We start from the raw sequence: 14,853 nt of genomic DNA on the forward strand, positions 1-14,853 counted from the left end.
CCCTTGTGGCAAGTGGACATTCCCCAAGGGCTCCCGGGCTGCCAGAGGGATATCTGACTGTCAGCTTAGGCCTGTTCCCTCGGGGAGCAGGCCTAAGCCTACAGGTGGACATCCCCCGATGGGTCCCAGACTGCTAGAGGGCACAGGTTGGACGACCCCTCCCCCCCGCAGCACACAAATTTTTGTGCACTGGGCCTCTAGTATAAAATAAATATCAAAAATATAAGTCTTTGTTTTACTATTGTTGCAAATATAAAAATATTTCTACATGTGACACGGCACCAGAGTTAAGTTAGGGTTTTTCAAAATGCTGACACACCAAGCTCAAAAGGTTCACCATCACTGGTCTAGCACATAGTGTGCACTCAACAATTAGAGGGATAAATATAAGTATGTAAAAGAAAGCCAAGTATTAATGGCATTTTCCCCATCTTGTTATTCATGATATTTTTTAACTCAATGTATTTTAACTTTCCTTTTTCAGATAACATTATAATCTTAGTTTCCCAATATGTAAAAATTTTAAAACAAAAATTCAAAATGTTTACTTTGTCTTATGTATTTAAATACAAACTTAAGCATGTTTCTTCTCCTAAAACTAATAGTAGACGATTACTTTAAACTAAAAGAAAGCTTATTCATAGAAATGGCAATCTCTCTCAAACATTATTCCAACAGAAAAACCTTTCCTTTAAAAATAATACATATTACGAAGATGACTAGATAAAACATTAAAAATATATATTGGAGAAATGAAAAAGGAAGACACTCGTGTTCCCTACTACCTGTATTACCCCATGGCATACTGCTTCTAAGGTACCAGGAGTTCCATGGAGCTTAACTTTAAAACCACTTGTTTGTGAGATCTCCAAAGACCCCTTTCAAACCTGAAGTAACATGGTTCTAAAATTTACAAACATTTCTGTGTATGCAGTTTTCTGGAGAAGAGATACTAAATAACTAAATTTCTACATGGGCACTTTTGAGGGAATATCAAAGTGTGTGGTGTAATACAGGTGTGTTTTAAATTACTACAGTCATGAAGGAGACATCTCTGGATATCATTATCATAGGATTAATGGAATCTATAATGTTTTTGTAATTATTTTTTATCTATTATTTTCCATCATTTAAAGGAGTCTGTGAGAACATGAGTAGTTGAAAGAAAAGACCAACAGCTGGAAAAAAACTTCACTAACATTTCAAAATTGGAAAGTGAAAGGAGTGCATTTCATGGAGAACCACAAAATAATGACAGGAACTGAGTTTGAAGAAACCCCAGGACATTCAGAGACTCAAAGTAATGAGTTTAATTCCCCAAAGTCTCAAGCAGTTTCCACCCCAGGGTAACAAAAACAAGAACTCATGTTTGTTTGTCTTGGAATCTCCATTTGGACCTGGAAGGTCAGGCTCTGAACAGCAAAGCCATTGTTCAACATCACTCATACTGATCGTGGTGCAGCACCTGACGAGGAATTAGGAAACCTGGGTTCTCTATCTGATTCTATGATCGACTCACTCTGGAGTTTTTGAAAAGTACCAATTTCTCCACTCTAGAGCATCAGCGAAATGATTTTTCCCCTCTGGATGACGGAGGAATTACAGGGATTATATGTTGTGTCCTAGTACTTGAAAATATCCTAAATACAGCGATGCTGATACTTTACTACCAATGTTTCCATTTCAATACCTAAAAATAATAACGGTTATAACTTTACTGAAGGATTATGCTGTGCCAGGACTTGTTTTAAATGCTTTTCGTAAATTATTTTGCTTAATCCTCATAATAATTAATCCATTAATTAGGTATATTACTAGTATAATCCTCAGGTTGCAAATGAGGCAACAAAATTATAAAGAAGTTGAATAACTTGCCTAAAGTCACACATCTAGTCAATGGCAGAGCTGGAACTCTAATGCAGGTGGTCTGGCTTCACTATCTCACCACAGAAGATGTCAAGTTTTCCCAAATCTGTCACTATGACTAGGAAGGCAAAAGCACTTATGGTGTCTTAATTGCCTATCTAATCCAGTGATTTTCAACGGGTGTGCTGCAATACCTGACTATTGAGTCGGAGGCACCGCCTTCTTTCCCTTACACTGTCAAATAAAAAAAATGGCAACAACCAACACAATAGCTATCCAGTATAAATGAATCAAAATTATACCTATTTTCTGTCAGATCAGCAAAAAATAAAATATATTTGCTGGTGTGCTGCAGAATTTTAGTAATTACTGTATGTATGCTATGCAACGAAAAAGGTTGAAAATTGCTGGTCTGATCAGATTAATATCTTTACTCTCACAGTATTCTTGACTATGGCATATATTTGCCTCCTATTTTTTCTTCCCCTAAAGAAAGATGTTTATGGTTTGGGCCCTGCAGATAGTTTGGTGAGGGAGTGTGTAATAGCTTCAAAATAGCATTTTTTACTAAACTAAACTATCTCAATACACATGTTTTTTAGAATGTATTTAGACTTCTGGTCAAGGTGGCAGCATAGGTAAATGCAGTACTCAAATCTGCCCACAACCACATCAAAATTACAACTACACTACAGAACAACCATCATTCAGAAAGACCTGAAATCTAGCTGAATGAAAGTGCTATACCTAGAGATTTAAAGAGAAAGCCACATGGAGACTGGTAGGAGGGGCAGAGATGTGGAATGAGCTGGTCTCATACCCACATGTGACAGATAAAAATCAGGTGTAAGGGGTCCCAGCCCTACATCAGGCTTCCCAGCCCAGGGTTCTAGAACCAGGAAGAGAAGTCCCCATAACTTCTGGCTGTAAAAACCAACAGGGATTGAGGCTGAGGGAAATGGAAGAGGGAGGCTGCTGGAATTCCAGGTGTTCCTCTTAAAGGGCCCATGCACAAACTTACTCGGACTCACTCCTCTGAGCTCCAGTACTGGTGTAGCAGCTTAAAAGGAAAGAGGGTCATTCAGGGAGAAACTGAATTGTCTTCCATCAGAACAAGAATTAGGAGTGCACCTTTTTGCCAGACATAGTGCTGGTAGAGGCCATTTTTCCTTTTCTGAGACATACCCTCTGACCCCCACAAAGCCTATAGGAGGGAGCCATATCTGATTCTCCATCAACCTGACTAACACTGTTCACCCTTCCCTTGTGATGCCCTGAAATCCCTGCCCCACCCAACTTCCAGGCCCACCCAAGCCATTTCCAGTGGCTTTTCCATACAAATGGCCTCTCTTGCCTCATGCTTTGCATTTTCCTAAAATCTCTCAAACAAGCAGCATCTGGCCTAAGCATATTCATACCTCTTACCCAGGCCCTGAACTAGCAACAGTCAGCCTTTGTTCACAGTTTGGCCACTACTGGGTACCTCCAAGTCCAGCACAAGTAACAGCCATTTCAAGATCACTTTGTAGCTCAAGCTGGGTGGTCCTGGGCAGGACACAGGTGGTGGCTGACCTTGCACCTCCTGGGAGGTCCTACAGCCAGTGTACCTGATGGACAGCTTCAGACCATGCCGTATTACAACCCTACCACCTCCATGAGCAACACACTCAAAGGGCAGACTTGGTGAGCCCCACTGGAATAGACCTGCCTGCTCTGTAGAGTCAATTCCTACACAGCAGCTCCCCTGCAGCTGGCCCTTAAAGCTGATTGGCCTGGGGGTCAATCCCTCCCAGTGACACCAACAGGAATCAAAACTCAACTATAACAACAGGACAGTGAACACAGTCTACACAGGGATACACATGGTGTGCCCAGCTCAGGATACCAGGGAGTCTGAACCACTGGCCCCTACTGGACACCTACTATACTAGGCCACTCTACCAAATCCAGGAGACATAGCACCTCTAACTCGTACATAGAAACAAACATAATGAAGCAGATAAAGTACAGAAACATGGAAACAGGTCCAAATAAAAGAATAGGAGAAATATCTAGAAAAAGAACTAAATGAAATGGGGGCAAGCAAACTATCAGATACAGAGTTCAAAATAATGGTTGTACGGATATTCAAAGAACTTAATAAGAACTTCAAACACATGAAAAAGGACATAGAAACCATAAAAAAGAACCAGTCTGAAATAAAGAATACACTAACTGAAATGAAGAAAAATTTACAGGGAATCAAAAGTACCGTACATGAAGCCAAGAATTAAGTCAAGGATTTGGAATATAAGGAAGCAGAAACCCCAATCAGAACAGTAGAAAGAAAAAATATAACAATAAAATGAACATACTGCAGGAGCCTCTGGGGTAACTTTCAGTGTACCAACATTTACAACATGGAGGGAAGGAAAAGAGAGGGAGCAAGAAATTGAAAACCTATTTGAAAAAATAATGACAGAAAACTTCCCTAAACTGATGAAAGAGACATACAAGTCCATGAAGTGCAGAGAGCCCCAAACAAGATTATCCAGAGGTCCACACCAAGACACATCATAGTTAAAATGCCAAAAGTTAAAGTTAAAGAGAGGATCTAAAAAGCAATAAGAAATAAGCAGTTGGTTACCCACAAGGTACTAATTTCTCAACATAAACTTTGCAGGCCAGGAGGAAGTGGCAAAATCTATTCAAAGTGATGAAAAGCAAGGACCTCCAACCAAGATTACTCTACCCAGAAAAGCTGTCATTTAGAACCATAGGACATATAATGAACTTCCCAGACAACAAAAAGCTAAAGGAGTTTATCACCAGAAAACCAGTATTGTAGGAAATTTTAAAAATTCTTCTTTAAGAAGGTGAAGAAAAGGATAAATAATATGAACAGTAAAATTGCAATAAATACATCTCTATCAACAATTGAATGGAAAAAAATAAACAAACAAGCAGACTCATAGGTACAGAGAACATTTTAATGGTTGCCATATGGAAAGCGATTGGGGGAATGGGTGAAAAAGGTGACGGGATTAAAAAGTACAAATTGGTTGTTACAGAATAGTCATAGGGTTGTGCAGTGCAGCATAAGGAATTTGGTCAATAATATTCTAATAACTATGTATGGTGTCAGATGGGTATGAGATTTATCGGGATGATCACTTAGTTATATAATGTCTAATATAATATTGTATGCCAATGTAATTAAAAAATGATTAAAGATGGAAAAAAATACACATTTTTATAATAGAAAGGGTTTGAAAATGCTGTTAAATATCCCTCCATACAATAATTTAAATGATGGAAAATCCTGATGTTTCTGTCAGAGATACTTTGTAATTAATATCAAAGTGCAAACAAGATAATAACTTGTAAAGCGAAACCTGTTGCAGAGCATTCTCTGATCAAGCATTCCATGAAGAAGATATAGAACATGTTTCTTAAAACCTAAATACATTCATGAGTGTTCTATGCCTTTACTTTTCCCCCTCCCCCATTAATTACAAGTTCTATCATCAGGTTGTACAGGATAGGGGTTTCCTAAGTACTAGCAGAAACAAGAAAACAACTGAAAGTGTATTATGCTGTTAAAGGCAGCTGAAATGTTAAAATATTTGTGCCCTACACAATGCCCCAGTGGTTCAATGAGTCTGTCTTAAAAAGGACAATGATATCTGAAACATTTGGCCTTATTGTATTTTGTTTTAAGACATTACAGTTCAAAAGCCTCTAAGCAACTACTGAGTTGCACTAATCTCAAAGAAATCTCACATACAGGAACTATGAAAAAATTTAGTCTTCCTTCCAAGAGTTCAATAACTTCTAAAACTCTCAGTGAGTCAAAGCATTTGGAAAGGCATTGAGGCTAAAGAAACACACACTGGCCAGCAATCTGGAAATCAATTCACATGCATTTGAAAAGAGCACAATGCAGACTAGAGGAAATAAAGGCTGGGTGTGAAGTCCAGATCCTTAGAATATGCGAATAAGACACTTTGTCCAGGCAACTGAGATATGTTTTGAAGTGTACATTTTGTGCAGGAACACAAGGAGAACTGCTACTAATCAACTGCTGTGAAACCAGAACAAAGTTAGAAGCAAAAAGGAAAACATGACCTAAAGTGGCAATGTAGCAAAGAGCAGACCATGGACCATTGCAGAACTTTGCTAAGAGGCAAAAGCAGAAGGCTCTGAGTCTCACCAAACCCAGATGGTAATACAAAAATAAATGAATGAATGCTGAGTAATTACTTATCAAACAGAACAATCATTCCAGAAACACAGAAAATATGTAACATAACAAGCACTATTAAATCAGTCCCAGCAGAGTTTTGAAATGGCGCAGTGAAGAAGTTCAGATTGATTAAAAAACAAAATGCAATCTTATGCTTTTGATTTGTTTTGCTCTTAGAAAACAAAAGTGTTTTATCAATATCTATATATAGTGACAAGAAAGCAAAACCTTCCTGAACTTCATGTGAAGTAGATGCAGCTTTCAGTGTACTACCCACTCTATGCCAGTCTTTGAATTATCTTTATCAGGCTTATCAGGGAAAACAAGACAAATATATTAATAACACAGAATTTTAGGTGAATTTCATACCATCCTTAAAAGAAATATATATTTTTGTTTTGCCATATTTTTAGGGGGAAAAAAGCAAATTTAAAAATTAAAGTAGAACTCACCACAATTACTCAAAGAATGAAGACTCTTCATGTTTTATTTTTTTTGTTTTATTTTTCTTTGTGTGCTTAGACAGAAAAATTTTCTTTAAAACTTCTTTCTAAATGCCTTCACAAAGTTTTCCCATTGTTTACAGTGTTTGTGTACCTATTTAGGCTCTTGTAAAAAATGACTACTACTTCTATTCCTCCCTCAACATATCTGAAAGGAAGTCAAAAAAATCTTCAGGAAAAAGCTATATCATGAGAATCATTAACACATTTAGATTATGCAAGATTAAGACAGACTGTACAAACACATATTTCTCCCAGTGGCCATGTCATTTTTCATATGCTAACCCCACTTTATAATAACACATAGGTACTGCCTATTTTGTCTCTAAAGTTCCTTTCAGCAGAAAACTACTGTCATCGTAAACTGGGTCATGTGTCTCAATCAATTACTACCCAAGAAAAGCTATGGGGTTGAGGGAGGGGTAGAGGCAGTACAAACTTTTCACATCGTCCTTATTTTCAATAAAAAGTGTAGCATTGCACTCCCTTGAGAAGGTGGCACCACGAACAGAGATCTATTTAGTCAACAGATTTAAAAGTGCAAAGCTTGTCTGTAACCACAGATATGCCACTGGCTACTTGCCTATAATATCTGACAGTTAAAATCTCCACAGAAAGATCCAAAACTTCACTCTGCTATCAGTTGAATGAGAAAGTACTTACCTAAACTCTCTGAGTATTGGCTTCCTCACCTGTGAAACACAGGTAAGCATGTCTACCTCAGAGCTCTTGAGAGAATCAAGGAAGCTAATGGCTGGTGAGCAATCAAACTTTTACAGGCTTGAATCTCAGTAGGCACTTTTCACCTTAGATTTAGCCACTCACCAATAACTAGAGCAGCTATGCCTTCTAGTGTTACCTTGGCAGCCTTAACTTCAAGTATTACATCCCCTTGTAGCCTCATAAACTAGCTACTTTCAAACCCCCTATAGCTGACTCACCTATAGGGGGTTTGTTTTTAAAACATATTACTGATGCCAATGGTACCTCTGATAAGAGGTTATTATCCAAAATTTATAAAGAACTTATAAAACACAACACAAAAAGGGCAAACAATTCAATTTAAAAATGGGTAAAAGACCTGAATAGACAATTTTCAAAAGAGGACAAACAGAAGTCTAAAAGCTATAAGAAAAGATGCTCAACATCATTAATCATCAGAGAAATGCAAATTAAAACCACAATGAGACATCACTTCACACCTGTCAGAATGACTACCATCAATAAATCATCAAACAAGTGTTGGGGCGGATGTGGAGAAAAGGAACCCTTGTACACTGTTGGTAGGAATGCAGATTGGTACAGCCACGGTGGAAAGCAGTATGAAGTTACCTCAAAAAATTAAAAAATAGAACTGCCTTAGGACCTAGCAATTCCACTTCTGGGAATTTATCCGAAGAAACCTGAAACTCTTATTCATAAGAATATATGTACCCCTATGTTCATATAGCCAAGATTTGGAAGCAGCCCAAATGTCCATTAGTATATAGATAAGTGGATAAAAAAGCTGTGGTACATTTATTCAATGGAATACTACTCTGCTGTAAAAAAGGAAGAAAATTTTACCATTTATAACAGCATGGAGGGACTTGGAGAACATTATGCTAAGCGAAATAATCTAGTCAGAAAAAGACAAGTACTATATGATTTCATTCATATGTGGAATTTAATAAACAAAACTGAACTACCAAGCAAAATGGGGACAGATTCAAAGATAAGAGAGTAGGCAGAGAGCTCTGGTGTGTGTGTTTGGTGGTGGGGGTGGGTGATGAAGAGAACCCGTGGACATGGACAACAGTATGGTGATGGTGGGAGTGGTTAGGGGGTAAGTGGAGGAGGAAGCTGGAAAAGAGGGGCTAAATGGTGATGAAAAAATCCTATATAATAAAGAGGTAATATGCAAATTAACCCTCACACCCTCACAAGATGACCAGGCTGGCAAGGGGGACAGTAAAGGGTAACCAGGCCGGCCAGGGGGGCAGTTAGGAGCGATCAGGCTGGCGATGGAGGGCAGTTAGGGGCAACCAGGCAGGCAGGCAGGTAAGCAATTAGGAGCCAGAGGTCCAGGATTGTGAGAGGGATGTCCCAGATTGGAGAGGGTGCAGGCTGGGCTGAGGGGAGAGAGGGATGTTCCAGATTGAAGAGGATGCAGGCTGGGCTAGGGAACACCCCCCCTTGCCCCCCCCCCCCCATGAATTTCATGCACCGGGTCTCTAGTAAATAAATAAAATAATAAAATAAAACATACACTGGACCACTTCTCCCAATCACCCAAAAACCTTCTGAGTCAGAAACTGAAGGGGTTGGGAGACTATAACTTTTATTTATTTTAAATCTCCATACCAGGTTATAAAGCAACCAGGATTGAGAACTATTAATATAATCTGCAAAATGTTCTTGAAATTCCAATGCTTCAACACATAGTAACTGAATAATCCAAGTCAGTAAGTCTTGCCCAAAAAGAGTTCATGAATGAAAAAAGTTTGAGAGGCATCACAGATCACAATATATCCAAAAATTATTAAAATCACAATTAAAAGGTACACACTTTAGACCAATGTTGAGTGAAAGATATATAATGAGGCATAATTGGAGTCATATGTGTAATTTCTAATCTTCTAGTAGCCAAATTTTTTTAAAAGTAAAGTTAACTTTAATAATATACCTTATTCAGCATAATATAGCCAATGTAACATTCCAATAAGTAATCAATATAAAGTTATTGAGATATTTTACATTATTTTTTGTACTAAGTCTTTAAAATCTGGTATTTCACATTAGAGCACAGCTAAATTTTAATGAGAACGCTTCTAGCATTCAATAGCCACATGTGGCTAGTGGCACTGTATTGGACAGCACAGCTCTAGACTATATGTAGCTGTAAATATAGTATGTGATATATTTTATAAAGCCCCAAAATCCTACACTAATATAACTCTTCATACCTGTCTGACAGCAATATGGACTGATTGTGTCATATGAAGTAATAAAGTCTATCACAATTTCCAAAAGCTACAAGACAGGATTTACTTTATCAATAGTGTGAAGTGTGTTCAAATGACTTAAATATGAGTGCAAAAACACATTATAGGGAGGGTAAAAAATAATGTCCTCTGCCTGATTAGTTTTAGCTCAATGGTTGAGCGTCTACCTATGAACCAGGAGGTCACAGTTCAATTCCCAGTCAGGGCACATGCCCAGGTTGCAGGCTTGATGCCCAGTAGGGGGCATGCAGGAGGCAGCCGATCAATGATTCTCTCTGATCATTGATATTTCTGTCTATCTCTCCCTCTCCCTTCCTCTCTGAAATCAATAAAAAATATATATTAAAAAAACACACACTAATATCCTTAGAAACATTGCTTTTCCTAGGAAATAAGACATCTTTCAGGTATATTCACATATGTACTTAGTAACTCCATGTCATTACCTGGGGATATACTAGTAGCACAGAGAGTTGACCAGTTTTTGCACTGCACAGAGATTCACAATAGAGAGGCCAATTTGGAGCTGAAAGCTAGCTCTCCTTTTTCTTAGCAAGTGGGAGAAGTGCCTCTGATTTTTCTCCTAATTCATCAGTCTAGAGGGCCACCTTTTTTCTAATATAGCAAACAAGACCATATATTCTTGTGATTGTCCTAAGTCTTAGAAGCACACGCAGTTTAATAGAATTCATTCATTTGAGTAGAAGTAGATGACAAACTGGCCCATCCCCCACATCTTCCAAGTCAAAACCATCTCTTCCTCGCAAACTGAAGTAGTAGCCAAGTCATTCTCAGATTCAAGGTAGCTTCCTACAAAAACATTAACCTGCAGTCTCTACAAATAAAAAGTTTAAATGGCCCACTCTGTGCATAAGGCAAATCAGAATTTTAGTTTTCCTAACAAAAAGTCAGGTTTGCCACCTATGTGTCTGGTTTTCAAAGTACTATGTTAACTTTATTTCAGATAATTAACCCTTCCAGCTTCTCAATCCAAAATAACTACCTCCTACACCCCAGCTGTTATTTATCAATCTACCCTATTCTGTTTTTTTTCATTGGATTTAGTACTGTCTTATTTATATTATTCTTGTATTGGTTTACCTCTTTAATATTTGGGACATCCAGTCATATAAAGTTCCATGGGAAAGGAACTTGGTTTATCACTGGCTGCTTTATTCACAGTCTATAAACCTAGGTACTCCACAGATATTTTCTAAAACAGTATTTTGAAGAAATCTTCCAGGGTTCTTATCTGCTATCAAAGATCACTGAGGAAGATCGGGAAGCAGGCATGTTGTGTGTGATGGCTTGGCAACTTGGAATAGCACAGTTGGTTCCAGACACTACAAACAGGAAATATGACTGATGAATGCCTTGGCTTCAGTGGAAGGAGAGAGAAGATGACCCAGCATTTATAAAAGTCTTTTCCCTTAAGAGTTAATTTGCTCACCTAGACTGAACTCCTGGGCCATGATGACCTTTGATTCAGCCAGGAGAGATAAGAAACAGATGGCAAGTAGAAACAGGGTAATTTGAGAAGAGTTTAAGAAAGTGACTATTTATAAATATGTGGGCAGCATTTAAGGAAATAAACAATGGATACTTCATTACCCTGAGATACGTGAAGCCATTCCCACCCCTGAACCTAAAGGGGTGAAGGAAGGCCAGACCCTGATAGGACAGCTGCATGGAAAAGACTGCCTGATAGAAGCTGTGGTCTTTGTCCAAGGGACAAGCCAAGCCAGTGTGACCAGGTGGGGAGGGAGACAGTGCATACATACTCTGACCTGTTCTGCTACCATCTGCCTGATCTCTCACCAAGGCCTCCCATTGGCTAACCTCAGCTGGAAGTCAGAGGACAAGGGAGCCACTGAGCAGTCCAGGTTGGAGAAAAGTGAAGAGTGAAGAGAAGGAACCTAGCAGGCCTGTGAAATGCAACATGAAAGGAGGTTTTATATTGCTTCATCTTTCACTCTCAGAATTATTTAAAGATAGAAGTGTTGACTATAAATCCAAAAAAATAAGTTATATATTTTAATAAATTTCCTTTATTTTGAATACAAAAGTTGAATTCACAGCATTATAGTTCTGTTACAACATTTAAATGCAGGACTAAAGAAATATATCTTTCATCATATAACTTGACACAGTAATGAAGCTATAGAATATTGAAGAATTGATAGTATGAACTTTAGGCCAGTGTTTCCAAACATGGAAATTCATCAAAATCCCCTGAAGAGCATTCAAAACTAGCAATTCTAGGATTCATCACTCTACCCCATGATTCTGACTCCTCAGGGGAAGGGCACACGGATTATTGCACATAGATTTAGGAACTAATATTTTAAAATTTCCCTTACAAATGTTAAATATCTTGGTTCTTCTATTTTTTCATTTGTAAAATGTATTTTATTGACTTCAGAGAGGAAGGGAGAGATAGATACATCAATGATGAGAGAGAATCACTGATTGGCTGCCTCCTGCACACCCCACACTGGAGATCCAGCCCACAACTCAGCACATGCCCTGACCAGGAATAGAACTGTGACCTCCTGATTCATATGTAGATGCTTTACCACTGAGCTACACCAGCCAGGCAATACCTTGGTTCTTTTAAAAATCTTTTTTATTTATCCCTGTTTGTTTTTGTGCTGTTTAAAATTAATTATTCAACAGAGACAGTTTATTATTCAAATTTCTAAAGCCAATCAGAAAAATCATTAATAAAGATATACATTTAATTAAAGACTTCTGGAAGTTCCCCTCCCTTCCCCTCATGGCATAAAATATAAGCTTATTTTTAAAGGAGACAATTCTCTGGTGGTTAATTAAGACAAAGGATTCCTTTTTAAAAATGTTTTTATTAATTTTTGGAGAGAGAGGCAGGGAGAAGGATAGAGAGATAGAAACATCAATGAGAGAGAATCATCTCAATAGGTTGTCTCCTGAATGCCCCCTACTGAGGATCGAGCGTGCGACTGGGATATGTGCCCTGACCCAGAATCAAACCAGCAATCTCTTGGTTCATGAGTCATCACTCAATCACCAACCTGGGCAATATAAGCTTATTTTTAGAACTACTACCAAATAAAGGATTAAAAAAGAAGGTTAAAACCTATGTAAAGACCATATACCATAACAATGTATAGACAACTACTTCTTTAATGAAGCAAATAGGGAAAGCATGTGCAAAAACAATTTTTTTAGCAGTTTTCACAATAATCCTTTTGGTGGAAGCATCCAATTTGTAGTAGTAAAATACTATTTTCTACTAAAAGACACCAGGACTTCTTAAATAAGTGACTGACTCTAGGTTTAAGGAAGAAATATGCAAGATAAAGCCTAGGATATTTTTACCATACCAGATAACAAGAAAGTTATCACATGCTGTTAGGGTTAGGTCAAAAGGATTCAGATGTCAACTTGAGGAAGCTCATATTAACTAAAATAAGACAATTTGAGCATCAATAAAAAAAAATAATATCTGCAATGCTTGAAGTTCCTCAAATATATTTAAATCCAAGAATTGGTAATGATCCCTGTTGTAAAAGGTCACCTTAGAATAATAAGTGTGGTAGATTAAAGATGAACACAAATTCTTTGTTATTCTTCCCACTGAGACATGAAATCTAATTCCCTTCCCTTAATATGGGCTGGCTTTAGGGACTCGTCTGAGCAATAGAATGCAGTGGAAGTAGCATGCTGGCACTTAAACGCCTAGGTTACCATAAGTTCTGCAACCTCCTCCTGGTTCTCTTAAAACATTCTCCCTGGAAGACCTGAACTGTCATTATAAGAGAGTCTCAGCTGAGCATACCCTTCCAGCCTTCCTTACCAAGTCATCAAAGATGTGAGTAACATCTTGGACCTCTCAAACCAGCTCATCTACAACCAAATACCACCAAGTGATGTTAGCTGATGCCACATACGGCAGAAGAATACCTGGATGAGCCCTGCCCAAATTCCTAACCTACGAAATCATGTTATAAAATAAAATTATTTTTATTTAAGCCACTAAGCTTTGGAATTGCTTATTATGTACTCATAAATAACTGAAACAAATGTTAATACTTGAAAATAGAGTTCTGCAATATCCAAAACCTAAATTATGTGACATTGGTTTGGGGACTAGGTGGTGGGCAGAAGCTGGAAAAGCTTCCAGAAAACAAGCAGTGACAGCTAATGGGTCTGGGTCTGGGGAGATTGCTAGTAAGGACTTGAAAGACAATAAGGAAAAAGCTAATGGAGTTTGGAAAAGAGGATCCTTAAATATGGCCAAAAGCTTGACAAGTCTGTGGCCTTCACTAATTTGTAAAATAAAAGAGACGAACTAAAAGGGAAAAAAAACAATTATTTCATGTTTTTTAGCAGAATTTAAAAGATTTAGGACTTTCTATTTTTAAATAAAACTGTTTCTCATCTCTAATGTCTCCCAGAAAAATATTCTCAAGTTAGAAATGCTTTAGGGCAAAGATCAAAACTAGAGCCCTATACAGCTGATCGATGTTTCTCATCGATGTTTCTAACTCTCTATCTCTCTCCTTTCCTTTCTGTAAAAAATCAATAAAATATATTTAAGAAAAAAACTAGAGCCCTATAAATAAAGCATGACCTCAGAACAAAGATGTTCATTGTGGCTCTAAAACCCTTTGGTGAGACCTCCAAAACACTTAAGTGTGTGCATAGTACATCTCTAAGCATCACAGAGGAATGCCTCAGACCCCCTCTGCTGGACAATCAAGCCTCTAAGAATCTTAAAGTTGTGTCTCACAGACCTTTTCTACTAGATAATAGGCTTCTAAGAATTTTAAAGTCACTGTCCCACAGCCCCTAGACATTCAGTTCAAGGTTGAAAAGGGCAAGATGTTGGAATAAAATGCAGATGTGGCTTTTGTCTAATTTGATACACATGAAGCCCACACATTTTTTTAAAGAAATTGTATCAGCTTTAACTAAAAGGCACAAACACAATTTGAAAGGAAAAGAGGAAATGGATCCCCAAATTTCTACTGGCAGGAATCAGACAGGCATGGTTATTCCTTTGCAAACATAGAAAGAAAAAGAATAACTCAGAGTACGAAAACAAGAGTCATAGTCTGGGCGGCTTAAACTACAAACACATACAGGGTGGGGCAAAAGTAGGCTTACAGTTGTGAATACATGAATCACGGAGTTTATTCTTGAACTATTGTTTACTAATTATTGTATTATTTTCCATAAAAATGTCTGTAAATCTACTTTTGCCCCACTCTGTATTTCTTACATTTGTGGAAGC

At 37.8% G+C, this 14,853-nt stretch overlaps 1 long non-coding RNA gene across 11 annotated transcripts in view; it reads right to left on the bottom strand.

The window, feature by feature from the left end:
- LOC107184592 overlaps positions 1-14,853 on the bottom strand; it is a 103,639-nt gene that overhangs the window by 40,889 nt on the left and 47,897 nt on the right. Inside the window, exon 6 of one of the 11 annotated variants that reach the window (XR_001515482.1) lies at positions 10,903-10,921. The exons of the other annotated variants lie outside the window; for them this stretch is intronic. This is a non-coding gene — a long non-coding RNA (uncharacterized LOC107184592). Of the gene's footprint in view, positions 1-10,902; positions 10,922-14,853 lie in introns of those variants that run through there. 11 annotated transcript variants of the gene reach the window in all.

The sequence above is a fragment of the Myotis davidii genome, unplaced genomic scaffold (genome assembly GCF_000327345.1).
Source record: "Myotis davidii unplaced genomic scaffold, ASM32734v1 scaffold304, whole genome shotgun sequence".
Taxonomy (NCBI): domain Eukaryota; kingdom Metazoa; phylum Chordata; class Mammalia; order Chiroptera; family Vespertilionidae; genus Myotis; species Myotis davidii.